Raw genomic sequence first — 27,560 nt, 5'->3', positions numbered from 1 at the left:
CACTGCAGCTTTATTGAACAGCATAACTGACTTCAATAATGGAAGTGCTGAATTAAAAAGGTTTGGCTTTTACTTCCAAATTATTAGATATTTTAGAATGTAATTGACTGGTCAGAGGCTGGAGTATTTTGTCTTGAAAAAGCAGTATTTCCTGAGGGCAAGTGCTGTTCATGAAAACCTCACCTTGTTGACAACCTGGTACATTTAAGTTTCATTAGGAAAAAAGAAAATATCCTTGTACATAAGAGATCCTGATAAGATACTGAGAATCCTAATTAGGATTCTTATTCTAGTTTAAGCATATAACAAAAAACAGATAATGAGAATTCCTATTTTGCATGTCACTGTCCCTCCTTTGAGTCCGTTTTCCATAAATGCATAAAAGAAATGTCAGTAGTTGAGCTTGTCATGCTAGAGAGCTGGAACTATCAGCTAATCAAACCCTATGACTTGCATGAGTGTGACACACTTCCAGTGCAAAGTCCAAAAGTGCAATTTCACTCAAAAATCCAGAGCTATAAAAGGGACCAATACAGACCAATAAAGAGCAGCACTTGTACTATCAGCATATTATTTTAAATACTTGACTATGATTAGTAGGAATCACAGTTGATCAACATGACTGAAAATCATGCACTTTTATTTGCATGCTTAAATATCATAATATTAATGTCTTTCATTACATTGAATGAACTTGAATTTATAGACAGGCTTTCAATGTAATTCTCAGATGTGCTTATATAGCATTTATCTGCATCTTTAAATGCCTAAAAGTTATAAAAATATGAATGTGTCTTTATTATGTAACTTCAGGGATCTTAGCAAACCTCTAGGAGAAAATCTCTGCTCTTTCTGCAAAAATGAAAGGGAAGTGCCAGCTTGATCACTTGTATTACCTCTTCCCTGTAGTTCATCTTCTTAACCTGCATGTTTTCAAACACAAATTATTTTGATTATTTAACATATAACGGGTTCCTGTGCTAACAAAAGACCACAGGGTTGGACCATGGTGCTCTGTGGAATCAGCAAATGACTGTGTAGATGTGGACCTAGAGTTTATTAAATTCAGTATTAAAGGCAGAGAGGATTTTAGTCCAATCTAAGGTACTCAGTTTCAAGAAATAAGACATTTTTTTAAAGGTCTAGAATTGTTCTCACTCTCACTAGGTAGCACAGAGCATGTTTGAGTGAAGTGGTACAAGATAGAGCTGCAGAGTGACTTGACAAAATAAAGGGATTTTTAAGGTACTTTTGAGCCTTCTCCCATCAGACCATTACAACCACTGAAGCAGATCAAATGGTTACATAAAACAGTAGAACTAATGGAGTGATTTTATTTGTACTAGAGCAAGTCCACTATTGCATGCCCTTTGATTGCCTCTAAGTATCTGCGTAACTTTATAGGAAAAGACATTTTCTAGCCCTAAAAAAGTCAAGTGCATGTTTCTTTTTTGCACATTTTATATCCAGGTTAATTCCTGTTATGCTTCATTTTATCTTTTGGAAAAATGGAAAGAGAGCTGTACCTAAATTTTCTTAGTTCTAGCGAGCAGGGAAGCAACATTTGCAAAGGCAGCCCAGGAAATTTTATTTCCATTTTCCAGAAGTAGGAATGGGCATGGCACCCAAGACAGAATTCTGGGTATTTTTGAAACAAGTAGCACATTGGGCCTTGGCACAATAATAGGCAGCTGTCAGAAGGATGCTAACAAAAGTAAGGGAATTTGTGCACTGTGAGGATATCCTTGGGGTTCTGTGTTTTCAGCAAGGTCAGCTGTGCAGCCTCCCCTGCTGGACTCTGCACCTGATGCTGGTTATAGTGGGCAGCAGGCTCACTCCAGAGGGCAACAGCTGTAATCCATTTATGTCAGCAGTGCAAAGTGACTTTTCTTCCCTCAAAGTCCTGCCTAGAATGCTCCCCTGCACTCAGAGCTCTAGACTGAGGCCACCACCCTATAATTTTCCTCTAGAGGGATGACGCCAGCTGCTCTATCTCACTATAGGCAGACTGTGTAAATCAGCTTTATATCTTCCACATGGAAATCTGTAATTCTCATCACTTGAAACAACTGCAACTCTGAATATTTAGAGCTTGATCCTCTTTCCATAGAAATTACTTGGAAGTTTGGTCACTGGAGCAGACGTGGTTCTTGAAAGGGCATGGTCAGGCTTCAGAGACTTGGAATTTGCCCTGTAAAGACAAATTCTCAGTCCTAGCCCTGAATCTCTGGGTGCTCACGCTAGATGCTTTCTGCTTATTAATCTGTCAGAACAGTTTTTTCCAGGATATTCCCTGGACAATGTCTGACCTCTTGAGGGGATAATGATATGGGTGATTTATGGGTTGTTTCTGATGAATACAAATATTCTCCAATTTGTAAGGTGAGGCAGTTAGAGAAAGATCTATATGAGTTAGAGTTAATCTGTACGAGTTAATTGAAAGTCAGGGGGTTCAGTATCCAGAATCAAAGATGATAAATGAACAATATTTATTGCAGAGAACAGTGGGCAGTTTCCATACTGATTTTCTTGTAGGTGAATGTAGTTTATATCTCTATCTCTGTCTCTCCCTATATCTGATGTATATAAATAAAAATATTCTCTCTCTTTTTTTTTTGTTATTTCTTTTAATTATATTCTTCACTTTTATGGTAGTGGTAGGTTTGGTTGTTCTTTCAAAATGGACTGTTCTTGTCAATGCCTGTTGGAACAGTGTTGAGATTTTTTATGAGGTTGAGGAATATTGCTATTTTATTCTGTAATATTAAATTATTTTTGGGATATAAGCTATTTTTTATCACATGTTTCTGGGAAATAAATTGATGAGATTTCTTTAGGTTATTATAAAAATTTCCTTACTAGAGTCTTTAAATATATTAACCTATAAATATTAAGGGAAGAATTTTTATTAATTTTCGTGACATGATTAAAAAACTATTGTAAACATTCATGGAAGGGAAGCTTGTTGATATTTCATTAGAATGAAAAATGTAACTTTTGGCTGGGAATGGGTACCTTATATATATACACCTTGGTGTTTTGAAGCTTAATTTGGACCATAAGTCTAGTTCTGAATTTTGATATATGAAATACCAGGCTTATTCATGGCGAACAGCATGCACTGAAAATAGCTTTATTTGTTGAACTCCCTACCAAATGCACTGCAGAATACGTTTGCCTACAAGTTGAGCTTGTGGATATCAGTGCAGGTGACAAATACTTCAGAAAATAACATAAATCACCTGAAATGTAAGAGACATTTGTTTCTGTCCTTCAGCTCCTTGGCCTGGAACGGACTGCATTGGAAATCACTCAGACAGAAGTCTTGAACTGATAGGGAGTTTGTGTGAACACAGTTGCTGTACTGTGCAAACCTGTTTCTACATCCATCATTTAAAGGATAGGCATAAATTTAACTTGTATCTAGCTGCTCTTGTATTAAATAGTGACCAGATCATAAAGTGATTTTAGAAAGCAGGGCTGCTAATGAATATGCATTTTTAAAAGCCACCAGTCAGTCTCAAACATATGAAGAACTACAGCTAGTTCTTTTCATCACAAGAGTAACTTGCAAGATTTATATTCCTCATTTGACTCAGTGTAATTTGCACATCTCCCTAGAGGAGAGGTAATTCTCAAAATAAATTGTTTCTTCTTTGTGTTTAAGTACATTAGTGATGTTAGACTAGACATCAAAGCTTGGACAGTGTGTTTTGTAATGTGAGCTTGGCAACATTTCTATCAGACTGGCAGTTTGGCTTATTTCATTATTTTAAAAGGAAAACCAGAAGAATAATTTTAGGCTTTAAAATCTAAATTAAAATAATAATAATAAATTTACAAAAGGCCATCAGACCTTGCACGTGCTCTGTTGACTTCTGCTGACCCCCTTTTGACAGAGCAAAACATCCTTAGGTTACAAACTATGTAGAGCATTAAATAATTTAAGTTCTCAGGTTTACTATTCTAAAAAGAGCCAACACCTGCCCTTCTTTTCTGAAAATAAATTAAAGCAGCAAATGCTTAAGATAACTGAAAGTAATTACAAAAGAAAAGAAGATCTTTTTCTTGCTAGAAGGTAGGAAGCCCTCTCCATGTTTCTGTGTACTGGCAAAGCTTTACCAACTGGGATAGTGCTCTGCCAGTTTTTTGTTTTACCATCTGAGAAGTTGGCCTGGCAATGGAATATAATGGATCATCAGTGAAGGGCTCTCCCATCAACAAGGGCATTCCTTAAAATGCCTAAATACACAGAAAACTTCCTTCCCTCCTCACTATACACACCTCAGTAGTTTGTAGTTAGGTTCACATTTAGGTCTTGTTGGTCTCATTCCCTTCTTTGGCAGCTTCTCCTATGAACTGGAAAAGGCCTTGTCTGTGTCACCATGAAAACGCAAATCAGCTGTTAAACCAGCAGACTATGACCACTGCAAATCTTGTCTAAAGAAATTACATTAATTCACATACCAACTGTGAAAGCGGTACTTATGCATTTACCAAGGTGATAATCTAATTTTTCAGGCCAAAACATACTTATTTTTTCCTTCATATTAGCATGTGGTTTGCTTTTCCTCCGAATATGTGAAAATGAGTGATTAGGTGGTGAACAGAACTACCCAGAGACAATGATTTCTCGACAGCAGAATATAGCTTAAGCAGCATGCTAACTTCTTGAACCACAGATTTCATGTGTAAAGAAGTTGTTCCTTTATTTTATTCTATTTCAAGCACAAAATGTAGGAATATAGATTTTGAAGTTGTGTATGACAGCTCACAGATGCAGATGGTTTGTGACTAATTTTAGTCTGCATTTTCCATTCAGATGAACAGATTCTAATGTTAGAATTTCCATGATACATGAAGATGTAGATAGAGTTGTCTTGAGAACCAAAAGTTATTTATAAAGGTGTCGGTCTGCTTTGGATGGAGAACTGCAGAAACATTCTCGTTTCTCCACACTGATGCCAACACACTAGGAAACAAGATGTTTCAATAGCAATGCCACCAATCTGTGTGTCACTGAACACCTGTTTTTACATGCTCTATTTGAAGATTAATTGCCTATTTTGCTACAAAAGCTTCTTGTTGGGAAAACCCCTGTCCCAAACGCTGCTTTTCCAGATCATTACCCATAATGTAACCACATATACAACACAATAGTTATTGAGTAGCTACATTTAAATACTGCCATTTTCAAGAAAAAGACAAAAAATTGCTATGAGTCACTGTCATGGCTACAGTTGACTGCTAAGTGTTATGCCTTTAATCCACCCCAGTTAGAACTGATGTACAAATTTTAACAAAGATGTAGTGTAAGCTAAACACAAACTTCATTAACAACTCCAGGACATTTTACCCAAAAAATGCCAGGATCTGTGAGGAAAACCAGGCAAATGATTAATTTGAATTTTGCATTTTGCAGATGCAGCATATTTATGGGATATCTTGGTTGCAGTATTCTTCATCACTTGGAAAGATTTTTCAGTGCCAGAAGTCTGAGAACATGATGGGACTGATCGAGATAAGAACTGAAAGTGTGTTTGGTCAGAGAACTTGTGATGATCTCAGAGCTTACAAAGAAAATGCAGTGCATTTCTTATTTTTGTCCTCCAAACATTTTCCCACATGAAAACCTTTGCAGCCTCAACCAGCTCTGAAAGCAGGAGATTTCTGTGCACATAGAAAAGTCCCTGTGGGTTAAGCTTGGCCATACCACCCTGTGAATGGCCAGCTAGCTCAGCTGTAGAGCATAAACTGTTTGTAATATCAGAGCTGTGGGTTGGGTCCAGCATTGGGTGCCATATGAGTGATGGGGTGATTCTGTCCAGCTGCTCATCCTGAAACTCCTTCACTCCCCCTTCTCAGTGTGATGGGGGAAGAAAGGAAGGTGAAAAAGCCATCAGTGGAAACAAAGATCTGGAGATCACTTACCAACTGCCATCACAGGGAATTAGGCTGGATTTGGGAAAAGGGAATTTAGTTTATAATAGCGTTGGATGGCAAGAAACAAAGAAAAAGCTAAAACACTTTCTCCCACCCTTTTTCCCAGGCTCAACTTCATTCTCTGTGGCCCCCATACCTGCACAGGGACACCTGAGACATGCACAGGAATTGTATATAAAGTTAAAAAAATGTTTCTATGACAATGTAGCTGCATCAGGAGGAGAGAGATCAAGGTCTCAGGTAACCCCTGGTTTCATCTGTGAGTTTTTCAGTCTATCTCATTTTCATAACTTTGTGACAAAGTAAAGCACAAGTGTGGTTTTGAATTCCAGCATTATCTCTAAAGGTCTGTATTTGGCTTCACACTGTAAACTTCTTCTATGAGCATTTTAAGAATCTTGCTGTGTCTAAAGAGTGAAGAAACTTTTGCTACTTTTGCATTATAACATTAATTCAGGCTGGATACTTTCTAAAAATTCTTCCCTTCCTGATTCTAAGATGCTCAGTCATTTATATTAAATAAACTTTGCTGTGGACCTCTGTGCCAAACCAGTGCTGCAGTGTTAAGTGGTGAATATGAGAGATTATAATCTTGGCTACTACATGAGACTGCAATTAAAGTAATCTTCAACTGCTAGTTGCTTTTTCTTATCAAATGGAAACATGACATTTCAGAGGCTGTTAATTCCCAGTCTTTGCTGCTGTGTTCTCTCTTTGCTGCTGTGCTAAGTCAGAAACAAGGCAGGAAGAGTTACGCCCACAGGCCTGATGAGAAGGTTAAACTCAGCCTCCATGGAGTTCCTAAATCAAGGGAAAAGTTATTGAATTTGGGCCATTATTCAGCACAGAAAATTGGCATTTATGTTAATTCATTCTCTTGAGTGCAACTGCAAACTCCTGAGTTAGAGCAGAACTGCCAAAAGTGAGTCTCCTTTCCTGCTTCAGTAGTGACCTGCAGCTTGGACATGGATGGCACCACACAGCAGCCCCACCCTGCTCCGGGTGCAGGGCTGGGCCCAGGAGGAGCTTTGCTGACAGAAAGGGCAGGGGAACAGCCCCAGTGGTGGGGACCTGCTGGGTGGCTCCTTTTGGATTGCAGTGATGGACTTGATGCCAATGTGTTATTGAAGTAAATCCTGTTTGTAGGATGCAGGCTGAGTTGTCTCTCTGTAAGGGTCAGGGACAAAGAGCACATGACAATTCAGTTTAGTAGAAGACCCTGGGTTCACTGAGAGGCACAGCTGAAAGTGTCAGAGTGTCCTGGTTTGACACTGCCAAATGCCAGGTACCCATGAAAGTAATTTCTCACCACCTTCTGCTGCAGTTGGGCAGATGAGTTAAGGACTGGGAGAAAAACACTCTAAGGGCAAAAAAGGTTCAAATTTAAAGGCATAAGGTAAATTTATTATTAACTGAGTCAGAAGAGGATAATGTGAAGTAATATAAGCCTTTAAAACACTTTTTGCCCCTCCCAGCCCTCTTTATCACCAACAGCACAGGGAGACAGGGAGTGGTGGTTTTGGCCAGTTCATCAAAATTTCCTGTTCACTCAGGGAGAGGAGTCTGTTCTCTGCTATGCTGTGAGTTCCTCCCACAGGCAGTGTTCCCAAAAGTGTTGTGCTGTGGGTCACTCATCCACAGGGTGCAGTCCTCTGGGGATGGGCTGCTCTAATTTGGAAGCAAGGACCCTCTGTCTCTCTGTCTCTGGAAGCAAGAGCCCCCAGCAGCAGCTCCTTATCATCCTTGGGAAAAAAAATTCATGTGTGCTGTTTTCATTTTTCTGCTTAAATATGACATCACAGAGGTGTTACCAACCTCTCTAATTGGGCCAGCAGCATGTCCAACTTCAGAGCCAGCAGAGATTGGCTCTGTTGGACACGGTGGAAGCTTCCAGCAGCTTCTCGCAGAACCTACCTCTGTGGCCCTCCCCTGCTACCAAAAACCCAGCTGTGCCAAATCAACCCAGATAGGTAATGAATGAAAACTAATTAGGCCCTAACTGCAATTGCGCCAGCAATTGAATTGAATGATACAAAAAGATATAAATAGGAAAGGATTTCTATTGAGTGAGATACTTTGTAGATCATTAGAGTGAGAGTTAGCTTGCAAGAGGACAGGAATTTAGCAGGTAAGGGGTTTTCCTTAAAACAGAGTAAAAGACAAAAGAAGCCACTCTAGTTAGTTATTGCTATTTCAGCATTTTTCCTCTAGGTATTTTATCTGGTTTTAGGCAAAAAATGTTTTTCTACTTTATCAATTCATTAGTAAGGGAAAAAGTTAGGAAATGTTAATAAACTCTTGTAGTTATCTGGAAAGCAGTATATTGCTAAATGCAGAGAGTTGGAGGGGCCAATTTTGAAACCAAAGAAAGACAATTAGAAAAGTTTTAACCCTTCGCTTAGCAAACCAGAATAACACTAGTGGCTTCCATTTTGTTCAATTTAATAATGTAGTTTTAATTATTCTATTTCACTTATGTTCAGCATATGTTATAAGTCTAATGGGCCAAGTTCTCAGTGGCTGAGCAGTAGAAATTTTTTTTCCCAGTTTTAATCTGATTTTTAAGGAGTAAAATGAAGCCTCTTTATCAATAGAGACCATTTACACTGCTGTCTGTTTTTATTAGAGCCAAAATGTAAGGATTTGTGCTTTATAAAATTCAGACATTGCTGTTAATAAGAAATACATGGGGAAAGCATCTAATGGCTTTTGCATTCTGAGTACTGCTGCTGTTTAGAAATGAAAAATGTTTCTGACATTTTTGCAGAAACATCTTGGACCCCTCAGACTTAGCATATATGGGAAGAAAATATTCCAGTTGTCTGAAAGTTGCACTGTTTCATGTGCAATAATTGAAAAGTGCTATTATTACTTCTATTAGTAGTATGCTACTTCCACTAATAACATACTAGAATAATTGGTGTTTTAGAACAGAAATTATAGATTCAATAGGCAAATAAATGGTATTTATTTTTATTATTTATATATTATTTATTATTAGCAGCAGTATTACTGCTGTTTTAAATGTCTGCTTTTGAACTAGACTGTATAGACTCTATGGTTTTGGGGTTTTTTACCTCAGTAAGGCAATTAGAACAGTAAATCTGATTGGTAATGTAATTTCAAATTGTATCATTTGTGTCTTAATACATCATAGGTGAATACAGCTGCTGTCCTATCTTGACAAACTCTCTGCCTTTATCTTCTGGAGACTTACAAGGTATGACCCAATATGAATATTTTATGAGTCTAAATCAAACTTCTTTCTTTTCTAGTTTAAGTGTTACAAGTGCATTGATTGTTAAGCACCTCAAATGGACTCTAATACAACCAAGATGAGGGAGAACATTTATAAAGGCTTCAGCTTGCTGCTGTGTTTATAAAGTACTTCAAAGCAAATGCAAGTGACCTATATACCACAGCAAAGCATCAGTTTAACTGAATTGTCCAATGAATAAAAAAAGAAATATAAAATGGATTTTTAAAGCTGGAATACAACTTACTCACAAAAACAGAAGCTTTTAATGATTTAGGTGGTATAAAGGTGCATCTGTTTTTGAAATGGCCCAGCTATTCATAGTTTATTGATCTGAGGAGACTAAACACCCATTAGATCAAGTGAGTTTTTGTAACTTATGAGTGCTCATTAGGAAATGAGTTTCTCAGCTTACAGGTTTGAATACTGGCAAAGCAAATATCCATTTGCACATGTTAAGATTTATGCTGGTTATGAAAATTTACATTTGCCATGCATCTTTGCCTGCTACCATGAGCCTTGCAGTGTTCATGTGCTAAGGGTGCTTCTACATGGGAAGCAGTGCCTTGACTGAAACAAGCAACTGCCATTAACTTACTTTGTTGTAACAGTCCCAACTCAAACTCAACTGATAAACTAAATCAGATATCAACTAAATCCAGCAAACTGTCCAGGATCACTTAATGGAATAGTCAACAATGGCCTTTGTGCTACTGGCAAGTAAAAGGAAATGGGTGAAGAAAAAGCATGCATAACTTGCTAATGATGGATTTCTGTAAGCAAGCACTGCTGTTGGATTACAGGATGTTCCCTCTTTCTTGGTTGTTAGATACAAAAAGGATTTTAAAACCAGTTGAAATGATAATGGCTCCCATCAAAAGAGCAAAACAGTGAAAATAACTGGTACTTACTTTTCCAGTAGTTAATGACAGAAACCAATTTTATTTTTTGAGTTCATTAATCTAATTGGTTTCTATTGTGGTATTGCAAGATGTCTAACCATGTGCATAAAGGATGTCACATTTTTGGTCCTGACTATTATTAGTGGCAACTGTTTGGTTTAGGGAAGTATTTGTGATTTCTTCTCTGAGTTCCTGATACTGATTCCTGGCACCCTGCATTTGTACACTGTGTGTCATTTCTTTAGATATTTTTCATCTTTTCACTCCACAGCATCTTATGGGATTTTAGAAAAAAAAGCAAGATTGTAAGATTTTTTTTTTAAGACAAGTAAATTAGCAGCATTATCACTTTGAGATTGTCAGAAAGAGGTTGAATCTCATGAAAATGTTGATAGGAAAGCTAAGCTTCACTGACTGCTATGAAGAGCCCTGCAGACAGTGTCAAACAATACTTCTCTGATAGCTGCTTATTTGATTTGGAGTCATTCACTTCTTTTCTCTGTGGAGGTAAACATGACAGTTCTGCTGTTCTTATTAGCAGGGCAAAAAAGCTCTGAAAAAATCCACAGTCATATGCAGTTACATTCTATCCTGTCCTTGTGCGTTTATTGCTCTGGTTTATTTTGGTTTTTGATAAGAGTTATTTTTCCTGGTCTCTAACTAGTTTTATGTATAAAAATTCCTTAGTTCATTCAAACTTGACAAAATAGACTAATGTTTAAACAATTATTTTTAGTTCTTATTAGTCAGAATTACTCTATTTACTCTATCTACTCTTATTACAGAATTACTCAATTTCTCTTTTAGAAGTTGGAGTCCATCTAAAATACTGATCCTGCTAAAAGAAAATTTTAGAATATGCTTTTCAGCATGTTTCAAGCTCATTTCCCTAATTCCTTTTTTTTGCCTAGCATGTGCTACATTCTTTATAATTAAGGCATGATTAGTGGTTCTATAGCTAGCATTCACCTACTCCTTTCCTCCAAGTATCAAACCCAAGGAGCTGCTGCCATTGGAAGAATGGGGTCCCATTCTTTCCTTAATGGATTTGGGCATTTTTAAACTTTACCCTTTGTGGGATGAATTCTAATTTGTCTTTTTAAAGAAAACAAACAAAACCCCCTACAGCAATTGCTAAAACTTCTTTCATGCACAAACCTTATGTCAGCAACTTCCTCTGAGGTGGCAGTTGCCTTAATATAATGAGACACTTGCTGCATGCTTCTACTCTAAGTGACTTTGAATTGCTGGGATATTGGCAAACCTGTCCAGTAGAGACTCAGCTTCTCTTCCTCTGGTTCTAGTTCACTTCACTTATGCTGAGTCTTCTGTTTTCTCTTGTCATTTGAGAATCTCCTACTCAATGAAAACCTCCTTTTGAGACTAATTAAAAATAAACTAAACTAGTTATTTTCTTTGAAGCAAACACACCATAAAGAATTGCACTGTCTCATTAGTAATAAAGAGATGTCTGCATTGGCAGCTGAGGTTTTTGCAGCTGAACGTAGTATAGTTATAATATTTAACAACTGTGTATATTGAAAATTGCTTTCTTGGTATTCTCCAGGCTACTTTTCTTTCCATACATCATTCCACAGCTGTAATTACTGCTGTTGTGGTAAGGTGATGAACAAGTGCTGAAATGAACCCTTTCTCATTTCTTACACTAATATAATATACACTAACAGAGTAACAACATACAGATTTCATAGTCACATTGAGTTCTTGTTGATGCCATGATGCTGGGTGCTATAAATGCACAGTACTTGCAGGTAGGACAGCTATAGGATACTGTCTAGATGTGGTGCAGAACCATAGATTTCTTTGACTTGTGTCCAAATGTCTCATTTTAATTTTCATTTTCTGAGGGTTTTGTTTGGTTGACTTGTGGTTCAATGTTTTGTTTTTTGTGTGTAGTGGGTTTTTTTGTTTGTTTGTTTTTTTAAATCAGGGAGGCTCATATTATTTTGTTTTACACTAACCTGTGACAAAAGAAAAAATTGCTATGACTAGTGTCACACAAGACTGTGCAGGAAGATTCTGCTCAGCTTTCTTGTACTGCAAACCAACCTACTTTATTTCCATTATCTCTACTCCAGGAATGCAACTCTTTGTAACAGTGAGGCCAGAGGAGAGCTAGTGTGTGTGGAGAGCTCCATGAAGCAAGTCCCATAATCTTTTTCTCATTACTGTCTTTCTAGTTGCACAACTCGCAATACATTCCTTTTACCCTGACCATTACTCTAAAATTACTTGCTCCGTTTGACAACATACCTCTTGTGTTTGCTTCTTATGATTTTAAAACACTTCTTAGAGCCATTCTGAAAAATAATTTTGTCAGTTCTGTCTCAGCTGCTGAGATGTTACTGCTGTGTGCCAGCTAGTATTTCTTAGCAGTAAGAAAACCTACATGAAGGCAAGAAGGATTCATATCAGTAGAAAGTAAAATTAGTAGAAAATGTCAGGTTTTGAGGGAGGATAAACTTTTGAAGCAATGTAAAGTCTGTGCTGATTTGCTGGTTTCCTGAATTACTGTTCACAGAGTGAACAATGATGTGGCATATTTTACTCTAAATTATTCATCATAGTTGAAATGAAAATGCGCTGCGAAAAGCTTGAGAGACACTAAGCAATAAGCTTTAGTCAATAACAGTTGGATGATAAACCTGGAGAAATCTTCAAGAAGCATGAAAATGGGCTGTAAATTCCTGAACCAAGATCCTTGTGCTGCAGTGCTGATCGTGCTGGAGCAGCACTGAAAATACACGAATATTAGACATTATCAGCTAAGTATATAGAAATAGAAACCATTATTTAGGCCACTATTCTTATAGACAAGGAAAAACTTGTGTGTAATAATGTCAGAGCTTCTCCAAATTTAGCAAATACATTTTTTTAATGCTACTATCTGGAGTTTTCTGATTTCTTTCACATGAAGGCCTGAGCTAACTTTTCCATAAGGGCATACCCTTCTGTTATCCCTCCTTTCCTCATTAGTTCTTCAAGTTTTTGCTATAAACACGTGCCTTCTGCCTTTTTATTTGTAATGTGTTTAATTTTATAACCTACCTGGGACAATAGTTTTCATATGAGGCGCTGCTGGACTCAGTGTGGCTTTTTATGCCAGATGGTATTTTTCAGTCTCTGCTTTAATACTGACAGCCTTTTACAGGCAAAGATGTGTTTAAGATGGAAAATGTTTTGAATATAGTAAACAGAAAACTAAAGTTAAGCAAGTTTAACTCATTCAAGTAAAGAAATATCTATTTCTGCCTGTGGTGTTTTATGCACATTGGTATTTCCACTGGAGCTTACATATAAATACCTTTATCTGCTTCTTATCTCTAATACAGAAGGAGTTCATCTGGCATGCTTTAATTTGATGCATTATTACAATTAAAAATCCTGGCAAGCTTATAAATCTGGCAAAGCACCACTCTTCAGGTTTGGAAAATAATGTTTTCCTATCAACTTTTGGGTTTTAACTAATTAATCAATCTCTCTTGATGTTACAAACTAATAAAATCTGTGATAAGTGGTGTAGGTGACCTTCTATAGGGAAGAGTGCTGCTGCTGTAGTAAGTGAGCATTCACTTGGGTTAATGTTGCTGGTAACAGAGCTTTGCAGTGATTATCAGAACAGCAAACTGCACACATGTTCTTCCTGACCACCACATTAATTTCAGGGCAATGTGTGGATGTGTTTATCATTCACTGAAAGATTCAGACTGCTTTCACTGATTGACTGTAAGATGCTGTGACTGATGAATTGGTGTACAGAGGTGTTGGTGTTAGGATGGAGGAAGGAGTGAGATGTGATGGCAGTTCAAGAAGGGCACGTAGATCATCCATGTTTTCTGCATTTAACAGGGGAGACCTGCTTTCTGTGAGCTTTCTTTCCTTCCAGCTGGTGTCAAACACTGAATATTAGCCTTATCTTTCTGGAGTTAGGACCGTTGGCAAATGTCTCAAGTGAAACAGCAGAATGAAGAATTTCTGGCAGCAGGGGCTGATTATTAATGCTGTGGATGTGCAGGTGTTTGTGGGGGGTGCTCTTGCAGGCCTGTATTGTGCTACAGAGAGGTGATGAACCTTCCAGCTCTGAAGCTTTTGATTGCTGTGTCCAGCCTTGCAGCTTCCTGAGCTCTGGATATTTGAATCTGCCTTTCTGTTCAGCCTGAGGATTTGGTGCATACAATATGTTTCTGTACTAATGCTGAACAAATAACAGCCATTTTTTGCTGTATCTACTTGTATTCTAGTTACCATTTTTGTTTCTTCTCCTTTTGGGTTTTCTCGAAGAGCAGAAAAGAGGAATTTCCCTGTCCTCAACCAATGAAGGTGCATTCCTACAGCAATGTAGGGCATAATAAGGTTAGAGTTGGGTCTTTAAATATCTTCCTATCTTGCCCTTGGTCTGGAGATGCCATTAATGAATCCTATATTTTTGCTCTTTCACTAGAGAGGTGTTGACATTTAGATTTGTTTGGTTGGGATTTTTTCCCCCCTGCAAGACAGAGGAAGGTGAGGGAGGAGCTGCCTGTTGCACATTGGTGAGGTCCCCTCTCAGTCATCTCCTCTGGAGGCTGAGCTGGCCCATCTTGTACCTGGGATGGGCTTACAGTGACTCTCAGCCAGGACAGCCACAATCCCAACACGTTCAGTGCATGTCACAAGTGAAAAAATGGCCACAGATAGGAGCAAAACTTCAAGAGCTGGACATGAGGTTGTTTTGCAAATACTTCCAAGACTAGCACTAGGACTTTGAAGGAGTACTTAAAAATCAAGTGAAGCAGCCTGTGTGCCAACTGGCACTCATTGATTTTTTCCAATAGAACGAGGCCAGAAAAAGACAATTTGCAGCAGAGATTTGGCTGCACTGTGCTGGGCTGAATGGCAAGTAGGTGGCAGCAGGACATACTGAAAGCAGCATGCCTCAAGGTGCTGGGACTTGGCTGGGTCCCCATTGTATAAATAGCCCTGCTGAGTGCCCAGCACAGCCACAAGAGAACATGCTTGAGTTAGTGAGCTTCCAAGCATTCATTACTCTATAATGACTCAAATTATATAAATGATTGTAGAAGTTAACATTTGTAGCTTTTATATGGTGCAGTAGTTAGTAGAAAAGCCCCCATGTAGCTGAAGTTCCAGGGGGGTGATCTGTCAATCTTTCTTGACAAATACTAGAGTTTTAAAAACAATGCACAGTGGACTAAAAAAAAAAAAAGTAGAGACTAAGAAAGTGAAGTTGCATAGTTTTTTGTTTTTTTTTTTTTAATCACATGCACTATGGGGCCTATTGCTAACCTCTTGGACTTTAGCTACATCTACACTAAAGGGTCTGATTACTTCAGTTAGAGATTGCAGCCTAACAATGCTGCTTTGCCATGGGATGCACAAATGCTCACGGTCCATCCAGCCAATGTTAGTAACAGAAATGAAGTTCCACCTCAGTGGCCCAGTCCTTTTGTCTCTGGGTTTGGTTTTAAATATGTGATCTCTCTCTCCTTTGTTATTCAATAGTACAGTGTCTCTGTATGTGTCAGGATTAATATTCATAAAGTGCTCTAGGCAAATTAACTATCCACATTGCCAAATTGTCATGTCTGACTTCTTTACCACCAATAAAAAGCAGAATTGAGTACTCGAGATTTTACTCTCCTGAGTTCCTGCTTTGAAGTAACATGATGAACCTATTTACAAGTGGAAACATTAAGTTTCTGACATACACAGGCATATCCATGTAGTCACCTTTTCATTTTGTTATTCCCCTGGTACTACCCTTGTCCCTTTGAACCCTGTAAAATGCAGGCTGCTTGACCAAGATAATTGCTCTTGAACAAAGCTGTTTTATTAATATGCACATCAGCACTACAGTCCTGCTGGGGCCTTGATGCAGTATGTATGAGAGGCACATACAGAGCAGCAGAGAAAAACCCAAAGAGAAGAATTCCAATGCCTGCCAGCTTGCTTTTTTGTTAGGCATATATCAAAACTCTTCAGTTTACCAAGCAAATGTGAAGCCCTCAAGAGTATAAACCAGGGGTCAAAGTAGACTCTTGCACTAAGATTGTAGAAGGGATTTTCTGTTCTGCAGATTTTCTCATCCATGCACATTAGAGAACAGATGTTTTTTCGTCTGCCATTGGCAAAGAAATCCACCCTGTTTAATCGTATTATTATCCTGTGACTCAGCAATAGCTCAGCTATTGTATCCCAGTATTTTGGTTGACATTGACTGCTTAATCTCCAGCATAAAATTTCAGCAAGTCTGGTAAGGTCAGCTCTTCTTAAATGAACAGCTATTTCTTACAAGTCTGTCTCTCTTGATGGGACACAAGAAAGAGGTGGAGCAAGAAAAGTTATTTTAATATCCTTGTGAAGATCTTTCTCAGCTTATAGATACCTGGCAGAACTTCTCAACACAGACTTTTGATAAGAGCTGTGGTCTGGAAAAAGAGCACACACTTACTCTTTGTAATTCTTTCAGATAGTATCAGTCTGCAGTATTCAATATTTATATATTAGTATATATTTATATATAGTTAGTATGATAAATAAAATTTAAAAAGTACAGATTTAAGAGATGTAACCAGGGTCACAATCAGGGGCACCAGTAAGCATTTATTCTGCAGTGTCCAGACTGTGGAGAAACCTGCTCTGGTGTTTGCTGCAGGATCTCACATGCAGAGCATATTCAAGTGGAAGGACTGATTAGTTAAACCAGGATAAGGGTATTGAATACAATGAATAATGGCAGTGAAACAGTACCCTAACATTATTCTTCCATTTCATTATGACCTTTAGCTCAAAATGACAGTAGATCTTATGCACTCAGCTGGAAGCAGCAGAAATTTTCAATGTAGGTGAGAGTGTTTTTTTAAATTAGGGACTGATAAAATACGTAAATCTGGGATTTGAACCTTTTAAAGTTCATAAAGCTCAATTAAAATTTTGACAAAAATTCAGATCTGAAATTTTCATGTAGTTCTTTTTTCAGTGGAACTGCCTTACCTGTCTCTTTTTTTTAATGCACAGAGGAGTTTAGTGAAAACTGATCCAGTTATTTTAGCAGAAGTATCACACATTAATATGGATACTCTTGCTTTCTGTTACTGTAGTATTTCTCCTAGGTTTTCTCTGAAATCAAATGTTTTAAAAGTGTTTTCACCAAGTTTATGACTAATAATGTGATACACAGAGATACCTGGAGAAATCAAAGCAAGTGTAAATTATTATTAAAAAAGAGATATGATTATTATATTCCCCACCTCCAGAAAGTGAACAAATCTATTTTATAGAGACACCAGCATGAACTGAGTGCCTAGAGAAAGGCAAAGCTTTACATGGTACTTGTGAAGTTCAAGGCTACTTTGAAGACTGAAATTTCTTTGATCCTGTTGGTTTAGCAGGGAAAGCATTAGCAGCATGCCAGGCTCTGGATAGGCAAAAAGATTTTGTGGATATCAGCAGTACTTTTTAACACAAATTCACTTACTTGCAACTAAAAAAAAGTGCCAAAAGACATTTGAGTTAAAGTTTACATTTCTTTTAAAAGTTTGTAAAAATGTAGGCACCTAAGACTTAAGAGCAATTAATGTTAGAGCTATTTCCCTTAATCTAGTTCACTTTACTTAATCATGACTAGAAAGAATTACTGATTGTAGCAAATTGCATTTTGCCAGCACAGTGCTTTCACTTTTGCTGAATCCCTTGTAGGCAGTAGTTCCAGTTTTTACTGCAAGTATTTTAGCCATTTCAGATTAGAACTCAGAAAGGATTTCCTAGTAGATTTATATCACTTTCCTAATACTTTATATAAGCTAGTATAAATTAGTTTTCTCCTTATTTTATGTGTGAATAGTATTCCAAAATGTCTGTCTTTTTTGGCTGCTTCAAAATCTTCTATTAATTTCATAACCACTGAGTATTTATTTATTTTTTTTTTTTATCTTGGATGATCTTCCGTCTTTTACATGTTCTCTTCATTTTCCCTATCACAGTTTTATTTAGGAATGGTACTGAACAGCCAGTCCACAGCTCTCTTTGCTTCTCTGTTTCTACCTGGTAGAAGAAATTTCAGGTCATATTTTGAGTTAACAGGCTTTTCTATTAAAGTATTCAAGATCATTGTAGTTTTATGACTTCATCCTTTAGTACCACTTTTGTATTTGAGAACTTCCTGTTTATTCATGGTACTTGTATTTCCCCATACTCTGTCTGGAAATAGGCTGTCTAGATTTTGCCTGACCTGATCACTGTGAAAGCTGAAAGGGAAACTAAAGGCTGAAGTGGGTCCTGTAGCTGGTTTGATAATTCTCAGTAGCTCCAAAGCTAAGCCAGGTGGTACCTGCAGTATTTTGTGTCACTTTTCATTAGTGAACCTGATCCACACTTCTGACCAAAAAACAAATAAATTGGGTTTTTTGATTAAGAAGTAAAGACTTCTGAAGGAGAGCAGACCTCAGAGGTAAAAGTCATGGTGGGTTTAGAATTTTATGTGCTTGCCAAAACCTCATAGAATGTCATTGATGATGTAAACAGATCTGTGAGTCTCACTGGGGCAGGCTTTATAATTCTGGCTGTGGTATCTGTATAGAATTCCTTGAATTTTTCATTCATTTTTTTAATTGTCAAAGCAGAACATGGAGCCTTCCCAGGTTGTGAGCAGTCAGTGTGTGCATATGGTGTAATCCCATCTGCAATGCTATATGTGGCAATCAGATTGTCACATGAACTGGAAACGATGAGTTCCCAGAAAGAACAATCATGTGCTGCAAGGTTCTGATGACGTTGCCTTTTATTACCTTTAGATGGGCAGTGTTCATAAATAGCTATGGAACATGGAAGTTCTGCTTAACCCAGATCATCATCTCAGTCAGGAAAAATTATTTGAAATGTTACTCAAAATTCAACATTTCTCATGTCCACATGGAAAACTAAATATGTTAACAGTTCTATTTGATTTGATATGCCTAATTACTTCTTTAATTTGTGAAGCTATTACATAGAACAATTTAGTGTGGTGTGCATAAGAAAGCTGCATAGGGTTAGGTAAGAGATTCTGTTTTTTCCTTGATTTACAAAACTAATGCAGTTTGAATCTTTCTGGTCGTCTTTCAGTATTTGATATTTTGTATGAGTAAACACTGAAATTTAAACCAGCTGTCAGTCTAGAGTTAATCTGCATTAGCTGCTGTTTCTCTTATAATCATGGACCCTTCTCTTGTGCAATACTTTATCATCTTATTCCCTCCAAACTCCACTTTGACACAATATCTTTGATCCAGAAAATGTGATAGTAGAATTCATCAGAGATATTTTGGATAATGAACAAATCACCTTAAAAAGGTGGTTTGAAAATATAGTTTTATTGCTGTATAATATAAAAACATTTCACATTTAGCAATGTAGAGTAGAAGGCAAGTTGTTAGCACATCCTGACTCTGGTTAAGCACAGAAGAAACTTTACAAGAAGGCACAGTCCTGCTGTGAATCCTGATTTAGGATCTTGCTGATGGCATGTTTGCTTTGAATTGGTGATTTAGATCACTTAAAGAAGCACTGTCAGAAAGTATCACCAGAAGTGGGCTTAATGTAGTGTTCCAAAAGTGCAACTGAACAAAGTTGGAGGGAAAGCTCACTCTCTTACTGTACAGCACAGTCCTTTGAAAAGTGATTCAAAACTACCCAGGCACAAATTGTGCTACAGGGCTGTGTGACCCTGGTCACTCAGCAAAGATGCGCTGTTGGTACAAGGTCTGTGCCTGGAGGAGTGACCCTCAGAGGTGTCCCAGCTCAAGGGAACATCCCTGCCTGCCAGTGCCCGGTGGGAGGGGTCAAAAAGGACTCACTGAGGCTGTTGTAGTCATGGAGTAAAGTGTTGGCTCTTGATCATATTGCATACAATGGGAAAGGTGTTCTTGACACTCATTGTAACCAAAACTTTTTGCCCTTTCATAAATGGGTATTGCAAAAGCCACATGCCATTCATGTTCCAAGCTAATGTGTGTTGATGCTCAGTGTGTCACTGCTCATTTGTGGGTTTTCAGAGAACAGATTGCATTTTGAGGAGTTCTTGGCCTGCCTATGGATCAAGCCTTTACCTCCTTTGGAGCCTCTAACAAAACAGCTCCTTTGGTTAGGAGGGCCAGTGAATCTGTCACAGATCTATAGGTTTCCCTGCGCGTAGTATCTGCTCTAAAACTCATATAACTGGTGGAAATGATGGTCAGAACCCACTAGAAATAAATTTTACGGGTTCTCCCTCCACATGATTTACTGCTAACACTGTAGGCCTATCCAGTTAGTGAGCTTTCATGTGAGAAAAGAGATATTCTGCAGTAAATAGAATTTCAATTTATTCTTCAACTGGGTCAGTTCTTGGCTACAGGCAAAATGGGTTGATGTTCACTGTGTTGCTGTTGAACAGAGGAAGCTGCAGGTTATTACAAATTGTCACATAGGCCCTTGACAGTGACCAGAACTTCATGCCTTATGATTATGTAATGTACTAGTAAATAACTATAAGTAGCTTCTTAATGGGTCATAAATTATCATCAAATAAAGAACTTGTGGCACTCCTAAGAAACAAGTAGGGAAATCTTCAGAGTCAAGTTCCTTAGCAGAAAATAGCTTACTCTTAGATAAGGAAAAATAACATGAGAAAATTAGGAGATTGAAAAAAACTGTTTGCTATCTGGGCTGGATAGAGAATGCAGGGAGAACGAAAAGCCTGTGTTCACCTGTGAGTCTGGGCCAAGTGTAGGAGAGAAATTTAAAGCTTCTAAATTAATATACAAACAGAGCACAGCATAAATGCAGTGGAAGTATTGCATGGTTCATAACATGTGCCTGTGCACATTTGTAGGAAGGCATTAAGATTTCAAGATCTCCCGTTTTTAGACTCGGTCTTCCCCACTGGTGCTGTGTTTTTTCTTCCACCAAAGCTTTTCTGAAGCCAAATCACTCAGAAGATCTTATTCACAGAGTGGGACATTCAGTCTGGTGCAAAAAAAACCCAGTGGAGTCATTTTCTTTTTTGACAAATTTGAATTTCACTAATGGAATTTTGCACATCTAGTGATGTGTATAACATGAAGTTCTGACCAGGTGATGAAGAGATGGTTTTTCCTTATGAGGGCAGTCAGGTAACAATAAAGCCTCAGTAACCTGGTCTGAGCTCTGCCCCTGCTTTGAGGAGGTGGCTGCACTGGAGACCTCCTGAGGTCTTATCCAGCCAGTCCTGTGCAATTCGGACTAGGAAGAAGAATATTTAAAACAGTAAATGAAACTCATCCAAGGACAAGTTTGTGAATTGTCATAGTAGATTATTTGTTCTTGGATATTTTCAAGTGAGGACTTGGATTTTATCTAAACCCCCCCTCTAGTTTACATAAAAATTACATCAGGAAACTTAAGGCTCTTTTATAATGGGATTAGACTAATTTACTATAATATTCTTTGCATCTCTATAAATATTTTTCTCTTTGAATATTTTTATCCTAGGGTGGCTTTTTAATCTTTGATTCTTGATTTTTTTCAAAGGCATTTCCATCATGTATTTTATTATGTGCAAAAGGCACATTACTGACTGCTATTTATTCTGTGTACAGTTTGATAGAGATTAGGGAACAACTCACATGGAAAAAGCACAGAATTTTGCTGAAGTCAGTTGAAACAAAGAATTCTCATTTGCGTTTTGCTCTTGTGTATTTAAATTTACTAAAATGAGAAATGAAAATGTGACTAGTGTGGTGTGAAAGTTAAGCAAAGGGTGTTTCAAACCAACCAATTAAGTTAAAGGACTTAATACATCTGTATTAAAAGCCACTCTTCAGATTCAATAGGGATTTAAATATGGAATAAAGAACACTCCTTGCTTGGCAAGTAACCTAATTGTATAGAATTGTGAAATGAACTGAAATCCTAGGAAACAAAGTAAAATGAAAGACACAATTAGGACTAAGAGGTTAATGATATTAACAAAGATTCATTGAGTAAGATTATGAAGTAGATGTTAGAGAAAAAGCAGGATCTGGGCATATGTAACTTTTCTGGCCAATAGAATTGATGTGGGAATGTACTCTTAGTTTTGCCTCTATGTACAAGGTGGATGAGGCCTTTTTTCTGTCTTTCTTCTGTTACATGCTGGTGGTAAAACAGCCTAGAAAGCTGTGCTGTGCCAACCAACTGATATTTCAGTGCAATGCCAGGGTAGAATGAGACAATGGAATCATCACACAGCGGAATAACCGAGAGAAATTGGGAAAAATTTCAGGGTTTTTCAGGGGTACAGGCTCAGCTTGTTAATTTCTTGCCACAGACCAGAAATAATCTTCCAATGGAGTAATGTGTGTTCCAAACCCATCCTATATGTTTGCAATACCTAAAAGTCAGATTCATTTCCTGTGGGACTGTCCAAGATGCTCAGTTTTGTGGTTGATGTTTGGTACCCCATGAAGTTTATCTGATGCCTCGGTGTAGCATTGCTCACTAGAGAACAGAATGACTACAGTTTAACTGCTGGGAATAACATTTAAGTCAAGGCAGACTTTAAAGTAAAAGTGAAAATGGATTTATTTTACTCCAGTGAAAAACTTTCTAAAGCAGTTGTGTTTAGAGACTGTGATGCAGAGGAATAAACAAATACTTAGAGCTTTATGGAGGCTTGTGGCTTTTATTTAAAATATTTTCTCAGTTCTCTTCCATTACCTGATTGTCAAATTAAGCTAACTATAAAGATGTTTTACACAGCTCTTCTGGGGTTGGATCCACTTATTTCTTAAGCCCCATTCTCGAGCTTGTTATCTGCAAAATAGATACCAGCTTGTGATTAAATACTCTCCTTTGCATTTCTTTTTCTTAGCTGTCTTTCTATTTAATACAAACTCACTCTTAGGTCCCTATTGATTGCAACTGCTTCAATGGTGCCCTGAATTCATGTCCTGCCTTTTGGGTTCTGTCTGGTACAGCTTCCCTGCTATCACAAATTGGGTTCATATCTGATTAATCTGTAAACTAAACTACTTGCCCAATGAAAATATGGATCTTTACTTGGAACGATTGGCTTGGATACCATTTGTATCAGATCTGAGTGTATGACAGTTCATGTACATATGAGATTTAGGAACATGTTGACTTTAAGACTGTTTTATTGTAGCAAGATAAAATTAAGCATGATGCATGCAGCTAACTTCAGTATATTCACAGGTTCTAGTCATATTAACAGACTGGTTCACTTGAGGATGTCAAAGCATTAGTTCTATTGTTTGCTGAGTCCAGGGCCATGGTATGGAATTGGTGTTGCATAATTTTGGTTGTTTTCTCACTAAAAGAAAAGAGCTGGTGCTCTTTCATTATATGTGAAGTGAGTCAAGAAAAACATAATGCTTTGTCACATAGTAATATCAAGAATAACTCATCTTTGTAAGCGTGTGGTCATGTTTGATTGGAAGTTACAAAGGGAATAAAGTGAACATATGCTGGTTTCCACTGTTAACAGTTAATAATAATATGATAATGGTTATGAAAGAAGTGGCCTATTTGGCTGCATTGGCTAAGAAAAGAAAATACCTTAAATTTGGATGATTCTTCAGTACCTTCCCTTCATTGGGAAGCCTGATATGTAAAAGAAATTCAGTTGCATATGACAGAACATTTTATTAGCCACTAAAATGTGAAAGGACTAAGGCAGCCCCTCCTTTGGATTAGAAAGCTGTATACACAGAATACTAATGTACTCTGTCTTCTGCTTTGCACTGCTTCTTTCAGAGCCTGGAAAATTGTATGTTTGACTGGCAATTGAGGCATGGTAAGATTCAATGAACAAAGGATGAATGTGATCCAGTGTGGCTCAATGGAACAACCCGATCACAGTGTGAACACAAACAATTACAAAAATTACTATCATTGTATTACTTGTGTTCCAGTTTTGATAACAAGACAATATTACTTTCTTCCTTCTACAAGAGAGTTCTCAAGATAGTTAAAAAGCTATTATTTTGGTAGGAATTATTATTGAAGATTTATTACTGTAAATTAACTATTTCAGAGTTAGAGCAGCAGGACCAACCAATGTAAATTTTCTCTTTCTTTGTGGATAATCTATAAAGAGATGTTTGGAAAGCAGAGCAGAACCCAAAAAAGGTCTCAAAAAAGACTCTGCTGATATTCTGCTTTATTTTACTGCATTTATTACACCAGGAGTCATTACCTAGGTCACAAAACCATTGCTAAATATTAACCTCTTTCATTACCTCTATCATACTTACTCGTGCACTGCTTATGAATGTCTATTACCTCTGACCAGACCCATTTCTTTTCTACAAATCATGGTGATATCTAGGAGGTTATTAAGGTTATATGCTTTTATTCAGAAAGTCAATTTCCATTTAGAGAGTATAGCATTTATTGTTATAACACCAAGTAATTTATCTTTTAAGGATGTCATGTGTCACTGTGAGCTTTCTGGCAACTCTAAAGCTATCAGTTATGAGAAATAAAAATTGCTCTGATGGAAGAAACTGAAAATTTCAGTATAGCAAAATTTAAAAAAGGTTCTCAGTAGATAGGAAAAAAATATCAGAGAAAGCTAATTTAAATTAATATAGTAGAAATTTTGGACACATTTAGATCAGTTTTTATATGAGTTTTCTGGGATCATGTATTACACAGAAGTTTTTTACTGTTATATATCAAATTATAATTGCTACTCAGGTAGATAACAGTAAATGTTATAAATGAAACCAAAATCTTCAGCAAAGATTTAAAAATATTTCCTCCCCCCTCTTCACCCACCAAATTAGTTTGACCTAGTTCTCAAAGCCACTAGGAGAAAATATCATGTCATAGTCAGAAATTTTAATCTATTCATTAAAGTCTACAGGGAATATATTTTAAGGAAAACATAAGTTGAATAATTTATTAGAATTGTTTAACATTTATTTCATTTGGAGCGGGATCTGAGGTCTACAGGGTGCATGTGGAGATTTATCAGTTACTTTATATTCTTTCTTTATTTTTTTTTTTTTTACTGAAAGGAAAGCAGGAGAAAATGGACTTACATCCTTATTGGTACCTTGTCTAAAAGATGTTTGCAAGGAATAATTGTCTCAGTTGGATACTCCCCAAGGGTGTCCTCTTTTGCTTTCTTTTTTTACATTTTGCAGCACTGGACACTACAAAAGAGTAGGGAACAAAATAACCTTATAATAGATAGGAAATTACTTCTCATGTGTACTGTCTTGGTTATTCTTTTATCCCTAAAGCAGGGAAGAACTGAAACCTTCAACTGCTGTTTAAGAAAGTTTTTAAGCTTTCTAGAATTGTAGACAGAACCTACCAGCAGATTTCTCAGGCAGTTTTCAAAACATTGACACTAATTCTGGAAGTTTTTAGAAAAGAATCTTAGTTGTAAGGTCCTGATGTATCTTTGATAAGTGGAAACATGTATTCATAAAGCAAATCTTATAACGTACAATAAATAATCCATATCAAGTGGTTGCTATGGTTGGAACTAAGAGGCTTGTCCCTCTCTTAGAGGGATTTTACAGCCTCAGACTCTTACACAGCCTTGTGAGAATATAAAACTTACCAGACTCTGGAATTATGCTAACAGTAATGAAATTGAGAAAGTACCACTGTCATTTTCTTAAAATGTTTTTTTCATTTGTGCCATTAAAATAAAAAAGGGAAAAGAGCTTTCAAATGTGAATAAATTCAAAGGTCATATTCCATCCACTGCCAAAAACCAAGTGCCCTTTTCTGATGTCTGTTGACTTTTAAGTTCTTGATATTTCTTTTGGCAAATTCCACTTTAAATTCAGTTTTCTTCACAAAGCATAAGAAAATTGCACATGTTATGTGGCATAATGAAGCATTATTGTAGTTCTGACTTCTTATTACAGGCCTGAAAGTGAATTTAGCCAAGGCAAGCAGGCAGAAGTCATTATCGTCTGATAGCTGCTAAAGGTCACAAATGACAGGGCCACAGGCATTCCTTTCATTAGAATAACATTGCAGTTAAACTAGAAACTGCTTTATTTTAGTGCTTGAAAGAAGTATAAAATTTAAGTGCATAATACCTTGAGGATAAAAAACAACTGTTCTTAGTTTGCAACTAAAACATCTCGATGAACTTCTGAGCTTCTGCACCAAAATCCAAAATGTTCATTTTCCTTCCCATTTTCCCTAGCTAAACATTTTCCTCTCCTACTCCTTTCCTGCAATCCAAGCTCCTGCTAAAATACCCTATGCTTGATAAACATCATCAGTTAAAACTTAGCGTGCTGTTATCGGACACCTTTTTAAACTGTTGTGAATACTGTTGATGTTTTCATGCCAGACCTTGAAAGCTTATATTATGCTTATGTTTTTGTTTTAACAGTGCTCCCAAAGAGCAGTTGACTATTTCATGGAGTGTGGGAAACTGAGATGACCCTCACAGAGGATACAGAACTGATTATGATGGGATTTTAATTACACTGCAGCTACTGGTTCTCTGAATCTCCTCTGACAATGAAATCAAGTCCTCACTGAGTAGGGTGAAGCTTCAGCTATTAAAATTTAACGACCACAATCTTTTTCCTTGTCTTTAAATGAAAATTGGCTTAATATTGATAACTTGAATTTTAACTCTTTGCTCTACCCTGTACTACATTATTGCAAGTAGCACAGGTGGCCTGCCCTGCTTCTTCACTGCCCTTTTTTGGCCTTACTGAACAAAGGATGTGATGTTGATTTGTCACCATGTTTGCCCAAACAACATGCTGGCTTTTTTGGATAAAGACTTTTGTAGCAAAGCAGGCAGTTGAAAGCAAATTAAACTATTTTCCTCTGCCTGCTTTTTCTTTTCTTTTTCTTTTAATGATCTTACCTTTCTACTGTGGCTAGACCTATCCTAGTTCGAGGTATCTTTGGTACAGGGAGAATTGATTTCATTATTTGGTTTTTCTGGGGAGAGGGAGTTCTTCAATGGTTTGGAATCCCCCCCCCCCCCATATTACATTAAAAGATTTAATGTAAGCCATATGTCTTATGAAAGAATAGATACATCACTCTTGTCTAAATGGAAAAATCACAATTCTCCTTTTGAAAATAGAGATGACATTTTCTGTGTCCCTCTTCCCTTCTCCCCCCCAACTCCACCTTATCCAAAGCCATTTGCCAAATACTAGACTCAGGTTGTCAGAGCTATTGGAATAGTCACAAGTATTTCTAAGCAAGTACTTGTCTGATAGGTCTTAACTTTTGTTAATTTTCCACATAAAGTATTTCATTCAAAAATGTGTAAGTCACCTTCTCTTAAGATAGAAGTGATTTTGCTGTAAACTGTTTGCTCCCAGCCTCCAAGTGCCTTTTCTGTTCAGAGAAGCTCCATCGTGTAATAGCTGTAATACAGAACACTAAGACAATATTTCAGTGTTATCAGACCTCTGACATTTCATTCTGGTTTTGCT

At 37.2% G+C, this 27,560-nt stretch overlaps 1 long non-coding RNA gene across 1 annotated transcript; it reads left to right on the top strand.

The window, feature by feature from the left end:
• The first annotated feature begins 7,975 nt into the window (after positions 1 to 7,975).
• Positions 7,976 to 27,085, top strand: LOC135453546 (uncharacterized). Its single transcript, XR_010441888.1, has 3 exons — positions 7,976 to 8,071; positions 9,101 to 9,163; positions 26,489 to 27,085. It is a non-coding gene; the product is annotated as an uncharacterized LOC135453546 (long non-coding RNA).
• Positions 27,086 to 27,560: the final 475 nt, after the last annotated feature.

The sequence above is a fragment of the Zonotrichia leucophrys genome, chromosome 13 (assembly GCF_028769735.1).
Source record: "Zonotrichia leucophrys gambelii isolate GWCS_2022_RI chromosome 13, RI_Zleu_2.0, whole genome shotgun sequence".
Classification (NCBI taxonomy): domain Eukaryota; kingdom Metazoa; phylum Chordata; class Aves; order Passeriformes; family Passerellidae; genus Zonotrichia; species Zonotrichia leucophrys.
Note: the sequence above shows the minus strand (reverse complement) of the source record. Positions and strands in the feature narration are given on the sequence as shown.